We start from the raw sequence: 12,244 nt of genomic DNA on the forward strand, positions 1-12,244 counted from the left end.
CCCAGGCGTCAGGCGAAGCACCACCACCTGACAAAGAGTCAAAGCTACTGGACGCGTCAGGAAAGCGCACTGCGTCACAGGCAGCCAATATATGGCGTATCGCCAACACTCAAGCGCTATTGGCCAGATACGATAGAGCGCATTATGATGAATTAGAAACCATAATGCACCACCTCCCAGAAAGATACAAAAATAGGGCCAATGAATTAATTCAAGAGGGTAAGACTATAACTAACCCCTCCATACGCTGTGCGTTAGACACCGCCTCCAGGGCCATTAACACTAGCGCCCTCCGTCGCCATGCTTGGCTGAGAGTATCGGGCTTCAAACCTGAGGTACAGGCCTCCATCCTAAATAATCCCTTTGACCAAGAACACCTATTCGGCCCAAAGGTGGATGAGGCCCTCGAGAAAATGAAGAAGGACACGGATACGGTGAAATCTATGGGAGCCCTGCAGTCACACCCTCCTAGGCGCTCCTTTCGCCGCTCTTCCTTTCTGGGTACGGCTAGAGGCTACTCCTCAGCGCGTCCACTTCCTACAAATCCCCTGCTCAGTCCACCTTCACAAGGGGTTATCAAAGAGGCGGCTATAGGGGCAATAACAATAAAGGCAGAGGCAAAACAAATACCGCCCGCTCTGCCACACCGCCTCCCAATGACTCCCGCACCCTCCAGACCATCCCACTCCGGTCGCGGGCAGGCAACAAAATTTCCTTCGGGTCTGGGAGACCATCACCTCAGACAAATGGGTGACCCAAATTATTCGCTCAGGGTACTGCCTAGAATTGACATCTACTCCCCAAACATTCCACCCAGACACCGCCCAATGTCACAAGAACATTCCACATTATTAAAACAGGAGGTAATCTCCCTCCTACTAAAACAGGCAATAGAACAAGTTCCCGCCAATCAGCCAAATTTTAGGGGGGTCTACTCCCTATATTTTCTAATACCAAAAAGAGACGAGACTCTACGACCTATTCTAGATCTCCGGCCTCTAAACACATACATACATTCGGACCATTTTCACATGGTAACACTTCAGCAGGTACTTTCGCTCCTCTCCCAGAACGACTTTCTCACCACACTGGACTTGAAAGACGCATACTTTCACATTCCGGTACACCATGCTCACAGAAAGTACCTCAGATTTGTAGTGGACGGGCAACACTACCAGTTCAAGGTGCTCCCACCATTGTCCAAAGGCAATGCGATATGGATGAACTGGTCAGGCAAATTTGCGTACGCCTTTCCACCTCTCCCACTACTTCCATTAGTGGTGCGAAAGCTACACCAGCATTCCCTCATGCTGATCCTAGTAGCTCCAACATGGGCCAGACAACCGTGGTACACCACGCTGCTGGAACTCTCGGTAGTACCACACCAAAAGCTACACCTCTCACCATGCCTCCTAACCCAGAACCATGGAGAGATCAGACACCCGGACCCAGCTCAGCTCAACCTTGCGATCTGGCTCCTGAGATCCTAGAATTCGGATACCTTAACCTTCCCCCCCCTGACTGTATGAACGTCATCAGAGAAGCTAGACGCCCTACCACTAGAGCCTGCTACACTGCCAAGTGGAAAAGATTTGTTGTTTATTGCCATAACACAATCAATCCTCTAGACGCATCTATACAACACACCACATGCTACTTGCTCCACCTACAAAGGTGTAACCTAGCATATACATCCATTCGGCTACACCTCGCAGCAATTGCCGCTTACCTACAGAACAGACAGCACCTATCACTTTTCAGAGTGCCTGCCATTAAATCCTTCATGGAAGGCCTGAAACTAATAATTCCCCCCAGAGTACCACCCTCACCTGGGTGGAACTTAAATATAGTTCTCACAAGGCTAATGGGACCGCCCTTCGAACCTTTGCATAAATGCGAACTGCAATTTCTCACATGGAAAACTGCTTTTCTTGTAGCCATCACTTCCCTTAGAAGGGTCAGTGAGATACAAGCACTTACTATACAAGAACCTTTTCTCCAAATGCACCAAAATAAGGTTGTTCTCCGTACCAACCCAAAATTCCTACCCAAAGTAATTTCCTCCTTTCATCTAAACCAATCAGTAGAATTACCGGTATTTTTCTCACAACCTCAAACTGTTGCAGAAAGGGCTCTGCACACGTTGGATGTTAAACGGGCATTACTTTACTATATCCAGAGAACACAACCTTTCAGAAAGACCAAACAACTATTTGTCTTTCTCTCCACCACACAAAGGCAACCCCATCTCAAAATCGGGGATAGCTAGGTGGATTGTAAAATGCATACAGATTTGCTATCACAAAGCAAAACGAACGCTATCTGTTCCCCCCCCCCTCCCCTCCCCCCCCTAAAGCCCACTCTACACAAAAGATAGGGGCTTCTATGGCTTTTCTAGGGAACATCCCATTAGATGATATCTGCAAAGCAGCTACATGGTCAACACCGCACACTTTAACTAAACATTACTGTGTAGATGTGCAAACCAAGCACCAAGCTAGTGTGGGCCAGGCTGTACTAAAAACACTATTTCAAACCACTGCAACAGACACTGGTGGTCGCCGCTAAGGTTGGGAACTGCTATATAGTCTATGCAAAAGTGTGTAATCTGCAGCTCATATGCCTCGAACAGAATATGCTACTTACCAGTATGCATCTGTTCTTGGCATGTAGAGCTGCAGATCTACACACGCCCACCCGCCTCCCCGGCTACCTGTATCCGTTCCAGTCTATCTTATTTAGATACAACACACATGGGTTTCTTCACTGTTATTACTACGCTCCATCTTTCCCTGTTAGCGAAAAACAATCTGAGGATGGAGCCGAAGCCCATGCGCAATAAGATCCAAAGGAGGAGTCACCGACCTCGTGACTTCCAAAGACTTTCCAAGAGGAAAAACAAACTGCAAACATCCGGGCCCAACACCACATGACAATCTATGCAAAAGTGTGTAGATCTGCAGCTCTACATGGCAAGAACAGATGCATACTGGTAAGTAGCATATTCCTTTTAGATGCTGTCCCTTTCCTAGGGTGGGTCATATGTAACCCAGGTATCTGATAGACTCTTTGTATCATATCTAACAATTATTCGTACACCTATTTTTGAAAAAAAATATTTTCTTTAAGATCGTGAAAAACAAGTGATCTCATATACAGTATTTAGATCAGTGTGATAAGTCTCAACTCTTTCACTCGCTGCAGGATGGTGCACCAATCTTGGAATCCTATTATGTCAGAAAGTAGGTATTTCCTCTTGAAAACATGCAGTTGGCTCAAGACAATATGGCTTTGACTGCATTCAAAGCTGATTTTTCTACTTTTTTGAGGAGCAGTTCCAGCAAAGAGAGCATTATGTGGAAACACTGTAGTGTTTTGCTGTGCTGTATTTTCTCAATTTATGTAGGTTATCCAGGGAAATATGGGTGATATGTGTAAACACTTTATATTATTTAATGCGCTTTGTTGTCGAAGAATAAAGTTTATCTTCACTTGGTACATTAAACTCTTTCCTAGCCACGTCTGTGCCATGGGAAGCTCCATTATCTTCATAACAGTTTGCTGCACTGTTACCCTAGGATAAATATATATTATACATCATCTTTACACCTTTTACTAGTTATAAAGTTAGTCCAACTATTATATTGTGCATTAGCATTTGAGTCTAGTGCTTATATTATGCAACAAAAAACTGCTTACAGTGAAAATTGATAGAAATGCACCCCAGCCACCACTGGCATGATCCACTTGTTTTAAGCGTGCGGCTCACTTTCACCCTGATGCCGCCTCCCTCTCTATACTCTACCCTTCCTCGGCTCTTTCTTATCTGCTCCCTTGCTCTATTGTCTATAATCACTCCACCCTACCAATTTTGCTCTTTCCTTTGTGACCCCTGTTCTGTCATATCTGTCCCTCAATTTCTGATTTACCCTTTCCATTCTGCCATGCTTTCTTTCCTCTCCCCTTCTGTTAGCATTCTCTTTTTTACTCACTACCACCCGAGCTCTATGTGTCTGTTCTACTCCTTAGCGTTCTCGCCACTACCCTTGGTTTGATCTTTTCTCTCTACCCTTTCTTTGCTCTTTTTTCGTGTCTCTCCTCCCTATATTCCTGCTTTCTCTCTCCATTCTCCCTTTCATACCTAGTCTTTCTTGTCTCCCCCTCTGTATGATTTTCTAGAACCTATTAGTGAGGGGTTGCACAGGAGCATGACAAACGGGCAACTTCAGACACACTGTTACCCCAATTGCAGTGCGCACTCTCTCTCCTAGACTGCACATAGATTCTAGCGCCAGTAAAAATCCAGGCATATTCATTCAGTGTATATACACTGGAGGTGTGCTCTTCCACTGCGCATAATTGAGCAGGTGGTAACTGGTCAACCCAAGTTGTGTAACCTTTTAGCAGCATTCATTTTGCTGTTCTTTGAAACAACCCCGTGTAGCCACTGAATTCGGGTTCAAGATGGCACCCTTGTTGCACTAAATGACAAATCGAAGGTGGAGGGAGCTTAACTTGGTTATGCTGACTTCTTAAGCACCTTCTCAAATTTAGTGTGCCCCTCCATACTTTGAGGTCAGGTGTGAGTGTCCCTTTCATTAGGCTCTTACTCAACGAGTGTGCTTCTCGGGAGGGAATATTTACAGCAGGATTGCTTCTTGAGGCTGCACTGAGGTTCAGAGACTCCTCATTTTTAGTGGAAGTGCATCTGCTAAGCATTGTACATCAGGCAGAAAAGGAAGACGTATACTTTCTTCATTGGCTGCTAAATGAGGAGACGAGGGATGCAGTCCTTACGTCCTCTGATGCCTCTATCATCAGTATTTGATCCACCTGCTCCTGGAGTTCTTAACTCTTTCTCATGACGTGTTTTGTGTAGGCTTCTTTATAGTTCTCCATTTGACTTCAATCTTGTCCTTCTTGCTTGGGTTCTTTTGCAGCTATATGTGAGAAGCTGATGGGAAGCTCTTTGTGTCTGTTAGTTTGAGCCTGGAAGGGGAGTACTGAGGGATCACAGACTGCTATTCACTGCCAGTAAAAAGTTCAGGAAGGAGGTCTGTTTTTTTCAGTGAATGTTGCAGCAAGATGTCTAATTTACTATGTTTTACAAAATGGTGTTCCTGTGCTTCGAAGCAAGATACACATTAATGGTTGCTAAATATTATGAATATGATTTAAAAAATGTTTATAGCTTTTTTTCTTATGAATCCTGTGTTTATATGCTTCTTCGTTCCCTAGTGAGAGCGGAAATAAGGAGGGCAAAGCCCCTGGTGCAAAGCTTACCTCTGCTGAGCGCTGCAGCTCCCTGCCTTGAGGTACTGATGTCTGTGACTCTGTTGAAGTCATAGGGCCTATGCCCTGTACAGGAGAGTGGCTCCAGTTCATGGCAGCGCAGCAGGTGACTCCAGTGTAGGAACAGCACCATCTCTTTCCCGCAGGCCTATAGCTCACACAGTGCATGACTACTTCATTTGTCTCTTTCGATTTCACCAAAATTTACATTCTCTGGGGCCCTTCCTTACTGCCTGCCAGGACCGTCAAGTGCCTGGTGCACAAGCCTAGCTAAGTATCTGGCGCCTCTCACTTTACACGCAGCAAATTTCACTTTGCGCCGTGATTTTAATTTACACCTGGAGGATCCCGAAGATAAGTTATCGGGAGCTTTTATAGAGGACATGAGATCTCTCAATCTTCTGCTCTTGAACTCTACAGCCACCCACATCGCAGGCCATCTTTTGGATCCTGTCTTTTCCAAAATACCACTTATCTCTGATCTTCCGGTCCAACTTTGTTGGCCCGACCATTTTCAGTTCCTTTTCATATACAGTTCCTTCCCCACCGACAAACAGGTTATGAGGGAATTAAACAAACTTCTCCTCCGTACCCTCCCTGTTCTATCGTCTAGACCGTATTCTGACCAAATCGCAGTACATTATTGGCTTGAAAGTGCCACTGCCTCCATTCTGCCTCGATCTTCTAAAATACAGGGCAGAGAGCGCCCTCCAGCACCCTGGTTTAGCGAGAGCCTCCGCTTAGAAAAAAAGGCATGTAAAGCTCTGGAAAGGGTCTGGAGGAAACACTATGCATCTGTGGCTAAGGCTGCTTATGTGTTGGTCTTGAAAAAATATCATGTCTCCTGTAAAGCTGCATGGGCAGCTTTCTATACAGAAGTAATTTCTAATGCCCACAACTGTCAAAAAAACCTTGTTCAAAGTAGTAAAAGATTTGTCCGCTGCCTGTTCATTTACACTGCCCCCCTCCTTTCCCGGCAACAGTGTGACGAACTGGCTTTGTTTTTCCTAAACCAAGGCGAGATTATTCACCGGCAATTAGTGATGACGCACCTTTGCTTGCGACTCCTTTTCCAGATGCTCAACCATCCAGTCCATCAGTTTTTCACCTCTGGGATAGTCAGCATATAGTGAAGTCGGACACATCCTTGAGGATTAAAATCTGGCCTCTCCTGGACCATGAAAGGCTACGAACCTTACTGGCTACTATCAAGTCTGGCTCCCCGCTCGACCCCGTTCCATCTCAACTCGGCCTACTTGAGGATGCTGTCCTCAGGGTAGTGCTGGATCTTCTGAATTCCTCCCTGGTCACAGGGGAGGTACCCCAGAACTGGAAGCATGCCTTGATACACCCTCTGCTTAAGAAGAAGGACCTCGACGCCCAGTGCTGGTCCAACTTTAGGCCAATTCCACTTTCTGTTTTTTCCAAAATTCTGGAAAAACATGTTAATACTCACCGTTCCTCATCTGTGACCACCTCCAGCACCCTTCCCAGTCTGGTTTCAGGGCAGGCTTCAGCACTGAATCCGCCCGACTCTGAGTCACTGAGTTTCTGAGGAAAGAACTTGACTCAGGTGGGACAGCTGTCCTTATCCTCTTCGACCTAAATGCTGCCTTTGACACGATCTCGCACTCTATTCTCTTGAATAGTTTGGAGGCAACCTTTCAGATCTTTTCAGCAAACAACGCCTCCACTACTCTAACACTACCCTCGGGTGTTCCGCAGGGGTCCATTTTGAGCCCCCTGCTGTTTAACATTTATTTACGCCCCTTGATGGATGTGATAGTCTGGTCACACCATCTTCTCTTATGTGGATGATTCTCAGATTATCTCCTCTCTATCCAAGGCTCGTAGCAAAGACCCCTCCCCCCTCAGGCAAGGTTTGGCTAGTGTTGCTCTCTGGATGAACAAAAAGCCCTAAAACTTAATTGCGCTAAAACCGAAGTTCTGATCCTGGGAAATAACCCTGGTCTTTGGTGAGTCAGCCACTGGCCTGTCATACTGGGGCCACTGCCCGTGCAGGTGGATAAAGGGAAGAATCTCGGTTTCATTATTGACACACATCTCTCCTTGACACCATAGGTCTCTAAGCTCACTGCCTCCTGCTTCTCCATTCTGAAATGGCTGAAGAAAATATTCTGGCTGATTTCCCCCCCAGATGCTCCGAGAACTGTGCTGCTAGCCTTGGTCACGTCCAGATTAGATTATGGTCACCCATCCCTGGACCCTTTACAGGGCCTTCTTGAATTATTATGGCAGGTAGTTTTTCCTTTTTGGTTTTGGTAGATTATGGGAATGTCCTTTATCTGGGTGCCGACAAAGCTGTGATTCGCCACCTGCAGATCATCCAAAATGCATCTGCCCACCTTCATTTTCGGCTGCTGAGTTTCTCTTCCATTTACCCCCTGCTGCAGAGACTGCACTGGCTAACAGTGGACAAACTGATCAAGTTTAAGACCCTGTGCTACATGTTTCACACTAGACACGGTCTTGCTCCCTCCTACCTCCAAGCTCTGGTGTCTCCATATGTCCCCACCCGTGAGCTGAGGTCAGCCAACCTCTTTTTTTTTTTCTGTGCAGAGGTTCCTCAGAGCTCCTCTTAAGAGTCACTCCTTTTCTGTGTTGGGCCCGAAACTTTGGAATGCTCTGCCGCTCCCTCTTAGATCCTGTAACTCACTGCTTCAGTTCTGTTAAAAACCTAAAACTTTACTTTTTAGCAGCCCTGACTAAATCCTGCATCCTTAGATCATGCCATTCTGTGGGAAACAGGGGACCCTCAAATTGTGGTTGATATATCTTTGGCTTGACACCCCACCACCCCCACCCCTCTCAGCTGGGGATTTGGCTAAGCAATGACGGCACATGTATGTGTAGCCCAAACAAGACCCCTCTCCATGCTCACCAAACCTTCCACTGTGGACGCTGCTGGCCCTCCACAGGGTTGCTGACTAACACAACGCACGACCATGGGCAGAGGCAGATCTCCTAGTAATGTGCGATTTGTACATACACAAAACATTGACCTTTCCAGAGCTAAGGGAACACTATCACATAGACTGGGGACCATTTGTGACACATAATTAATACCCTGACGGCCATGATCAGAACTCTTTGGGGACCCGTCAGGACAGAACCCCTGACATCTGTTCTACAGTTGCTGTTCTGTCACAGCAGCGGTAGAAGGGTAATCAATGTGATTTATGGGGTACTAATCAAGGTTCACGGTCCAGACCTGTTGGCACTCCGAGATAAATGGTCCCTTTGTATAGATAAGAATCTATCGGGAAAACAATGGTCCACCACACTGGAGCTTGTACGGAATGTATCCAGAAACTCCTGCTTGAAATGTATCCAATTAAGTGCACAGCATCGGATATGCCTCATTCGCACACAACTCTATCGTATGTTCTCTGGGGTCAAACCCAAATGTCTACAATGTCTGAGTTCAGAGGCACACTTCTACTAGATGGTGTGGTCCTTAGATTAGATGATTGTAGTATGCAGCTGTGGCATTGGTGGCAGAAATCGCCAGCAGACCTCAGCCTGTGGACCCGCTACCATGTCTTTTAGGAATATTGCCTCCTATACACAAGAACAAATGCACCAAAAGATTAATAGCAATGGCTTGGAAATATCCAGTGGCCCGTCCATAAAAACTTTGGCTGTATGACCCGTCCAGGTGGGCCTGCAGCAGAGATCATGGCCTGGCACTCGGTGCCTGAGAGGGCTCCCCAGTGGGACAAACACATGGACAAACTAGTGCCAAAGACAGATGAGAGGCACCTTAATTCCCTTTTCTCATTTGGGTGGTGCAATAGTTGCCTAGTCTAGGGCAGACTGTGCAGGAGTCAGATCGCCCTGGGAGGGGTTTGCATGAACATTCTCCCCCCCCCCCCCCTCCCCCCGGTCTCCCTCCAATGTGACCTACTGAAATATTTGAATGCTTCTTTGGGCTGCTCTTGACAGACACCCCCATAACGTGTAACACAACACAGCACACAAGGACGGTATGTCCTTTCACTGAAGGATGCTGGATAATTTTCGGCTAAACCATACACGCTAGTTACACCTCTGTTGGACCCAGATACTGGTTCAAATACTATATCCCTGCAGAGTGTGGGGTGGATTTACACAGCACCTTTGCTGCATTTTCGAATGACATGCCATGCAACAAGCAGTGGTAGAAAAATCAAGATGCTCCCCGGAATGTAACATGGACAGGTTTGTGCAAGATGTGTTGCATACATTGCGCTTGCTGTAAAACCTAACCGACTAATTACCTGTCTGTTTTTTCTTTTCCTATATTATATTCAAAGTTCAATCCATACTCCCTGGGGAGGGGAGGGGGGAAAACACAGGACACCCAAAATGAGTCTTGTTCCCCACATATAACCGCACTGGCAACGGGCCCTGCGTGTTGTCCGCTATCGTTCCTAGCAACCATGTGCAGGCAGGAAGGGGGCTTTCCTATTTTAAATTCCAGCTGACCCAAATCAAAGGCCGGAGTTAGGGGGCCATTAGGCCTATTTTGGTTTGAGTGTCCTGGCTGTGAGATCTCTGGAGCCTCATAACTAAGTGCAATGGAGGGAAACAAAGGCTCACAGCTTATCACTTCAAAGATACCCAAGAGAGGCATGCGTTTGCCTTTTTTCATTCCCTTTATATACGAGCTGTGCATACACTTTAAGAATGTCAGAAGTGTTGGTCTGTCCCAGTAGTTACACAAATAACAATTTAAATACCACTGTTTTGCTTTTGCTTTTATAGCGCTACACATCCCAGTAAACATTATACATTGAAAGTAAATTGTGTGTAAATCAATGTACAAAAATGTTACGTAAGACAGTAAGGGTTACATGGTGTAGGAGCCACATGTCCTTCATAGTTCACTGTGCTATATTAGAAGGATTACAGTTTAAGAACTGCAAGTAACAAAACGATCTTTCTCTCAAAAGCGGTTATCTACTTACCTAGCTACATACAATAACAATTTGTCATCTGCATGTTACATGATATGCTTTGTAGGAGATATATGAACCCTGTAAGCTACTTTGATTCAAAATTGGACTAGACAAAACACAGATCTCTCCAGCAAATGCATTAACCTCCAGAGTTATCTTCCCATTATTATTATTCCCTGAGATTTACTGGGCACACAAAGTTCTCTGCAGCAGGTGCCTTAACCCCATAATATATTTTCAAATGCAGTCTCTGCAACCAGTTAAGCAGGACTGATTCACTGCCAGATTTCTCCTTGCTGCCAATTTCTTTGTGTCGGAGTTTAACAAAAATAAATGTACAAGTTGAGGCCCAGATTTTGTGTTGGGGTTGTCACTTTCTTAACACAACCCTGACACAAACTCTCACTTGTTAAATCACAATGCACTAAAATATACTCATGATAGAACTGCTAAACATATGTCTGTGGTATTAAGATCTGATGTAATTTCTTGTGATGTCCCTTCCTCTGATGCCAATTGCCATGTCACGTACCATGATGCCACTTGCATAGCCTAACTTGGTTAGCCCCCGCCCTCCCACCCCCCCCCCCCCCGGTCCCCCCACTTCCTTTTTAGGTCTCGCTAGCGTAAGGCTGCACGCATGCGCAGTCTCGCTGGCGAGATTTAATGAGATGTGGGTATTTTCTGTAAGTGGCATTAAGCCCCGCCCCTCTTTTCCATTGGCTGGCATCACCGTTTATGCTAAACGGTTGCCAGCCATTGGAAAAGAGGTGTCGGTGACGTATTTGCTTGCCTTTCTGAGCCGTCCCATTTGGACGGCCTGGCCTGCTTTGCGTTCGTCGCAAAAGGTTTCTTATCTTTATGGGGCCAAACACATGGCCCCATAAAGACAAGAAACCTTTTGGCATGCGAGAAAGCCGAGCAAATACGTCACCCCCTCCCTTTTCAGGTTGAGCAAGGAGGAGGGTGAGTGTGTGACGTGTGCAGCGTTCACTGGAAATGTACCTACTCTTCTCCGTAACCATGCCGGTGGAATGCTCTCGACGCGCAGGCATGATGTGGTAAATTCTCCTCCAAAAATCTGCTACTTGTGGCTTGTATTTTCGGAAGATGGCTGTGTGGCATGTTATGTGCGCAGCAAAACATCGAAAACGTATATTGTTATCTGCCAGGCTGTTTGAAACCAGCCCCCTGCTTACAAATAGGCTGGTGTCTCGTAGGTACAGATTTAGGTGCCATTCCTTCGGAGCGGCTTGCATAAACTCGCATTCATTTGGGGTTGAATGTATTCGCTGGAATCCTCAAAGTACGCGTGTACTTTCACCGCAACAGAAAGGACGTGTCTCGAGAGTAGATCTCAAATTATTTTCCGAGGAGACCATGGTGACATATGGTAAACACACCGTGACGTGCAAAGGAAGGTTTTGCACAGTTTATGGCTAGGGATGCGGCAGCCGAGTTGCCATATTTTAGTGCTTGGAGACTTGTTGATTCGGGCAATGCCGCCAGCTTGTGTACGTGCTTGTTGTTTGTGCCGCTTCCTCGCCAAGGAGAAGCTAGGTTCGCAAACAACATTTTAAAAATACGTTATGCTTAAAATGCATAAAATATTTAAAGAAACTAGTTTGCTGAGCCGTGCCTTTATATTGTAATACGCCGCTTGACAAACTGTTGGGCATTCTGCAAGCCCCGCCTCATAACTGCAACCTGAAGGGTTCTGCCAATATCAGCGCCGCACAGGAAACGGCGCTCGCAAAACGATCGAGATATGGTATTTATTTTTCATGCATATTTTCTCTCCACCCGATTTCCGCTGCCTGCTCCCAACATGTTTCCCTCACGCACCCTTTTCCCTCCCACAGATACTCTTCTCCCACTCAGCCTCGTTGTAATAAATTTTAGAATGCCTCAGGGCTGTAAGTGGACAGTCACACACTCTGGAGTTATTGAGTCACTGTGCCAGTAAGTTCCCACATTGCACCCCATCTACT

General features: G+C 46.2%; 1 protein-coding gene across 7 annotated transcripts in view; it reads left to right on the forward strand.

The window, feature by feature from the left end:
* Nucleotides 1–12,244, forward strand: part of NADK (NAD kinase) — a 574,415-nt gene that overhangs the window by 196,791 nt on the left and 365,380 nt on the right. The window lies entirely within an intron of this gene.

Source organism: Triturus cristatus, chromosome 1_2 (genome assembly GCF_964204655.1).
Source record: "Triturus cristatus chromosome 1_2, aTriCri1.1, whole genome shotgun sequence".
NCBI lineage: Eukaryota > Metazoa > Chordata > Amphibia > Caudata > Salamandridae > Triturus > Triturus cristatus.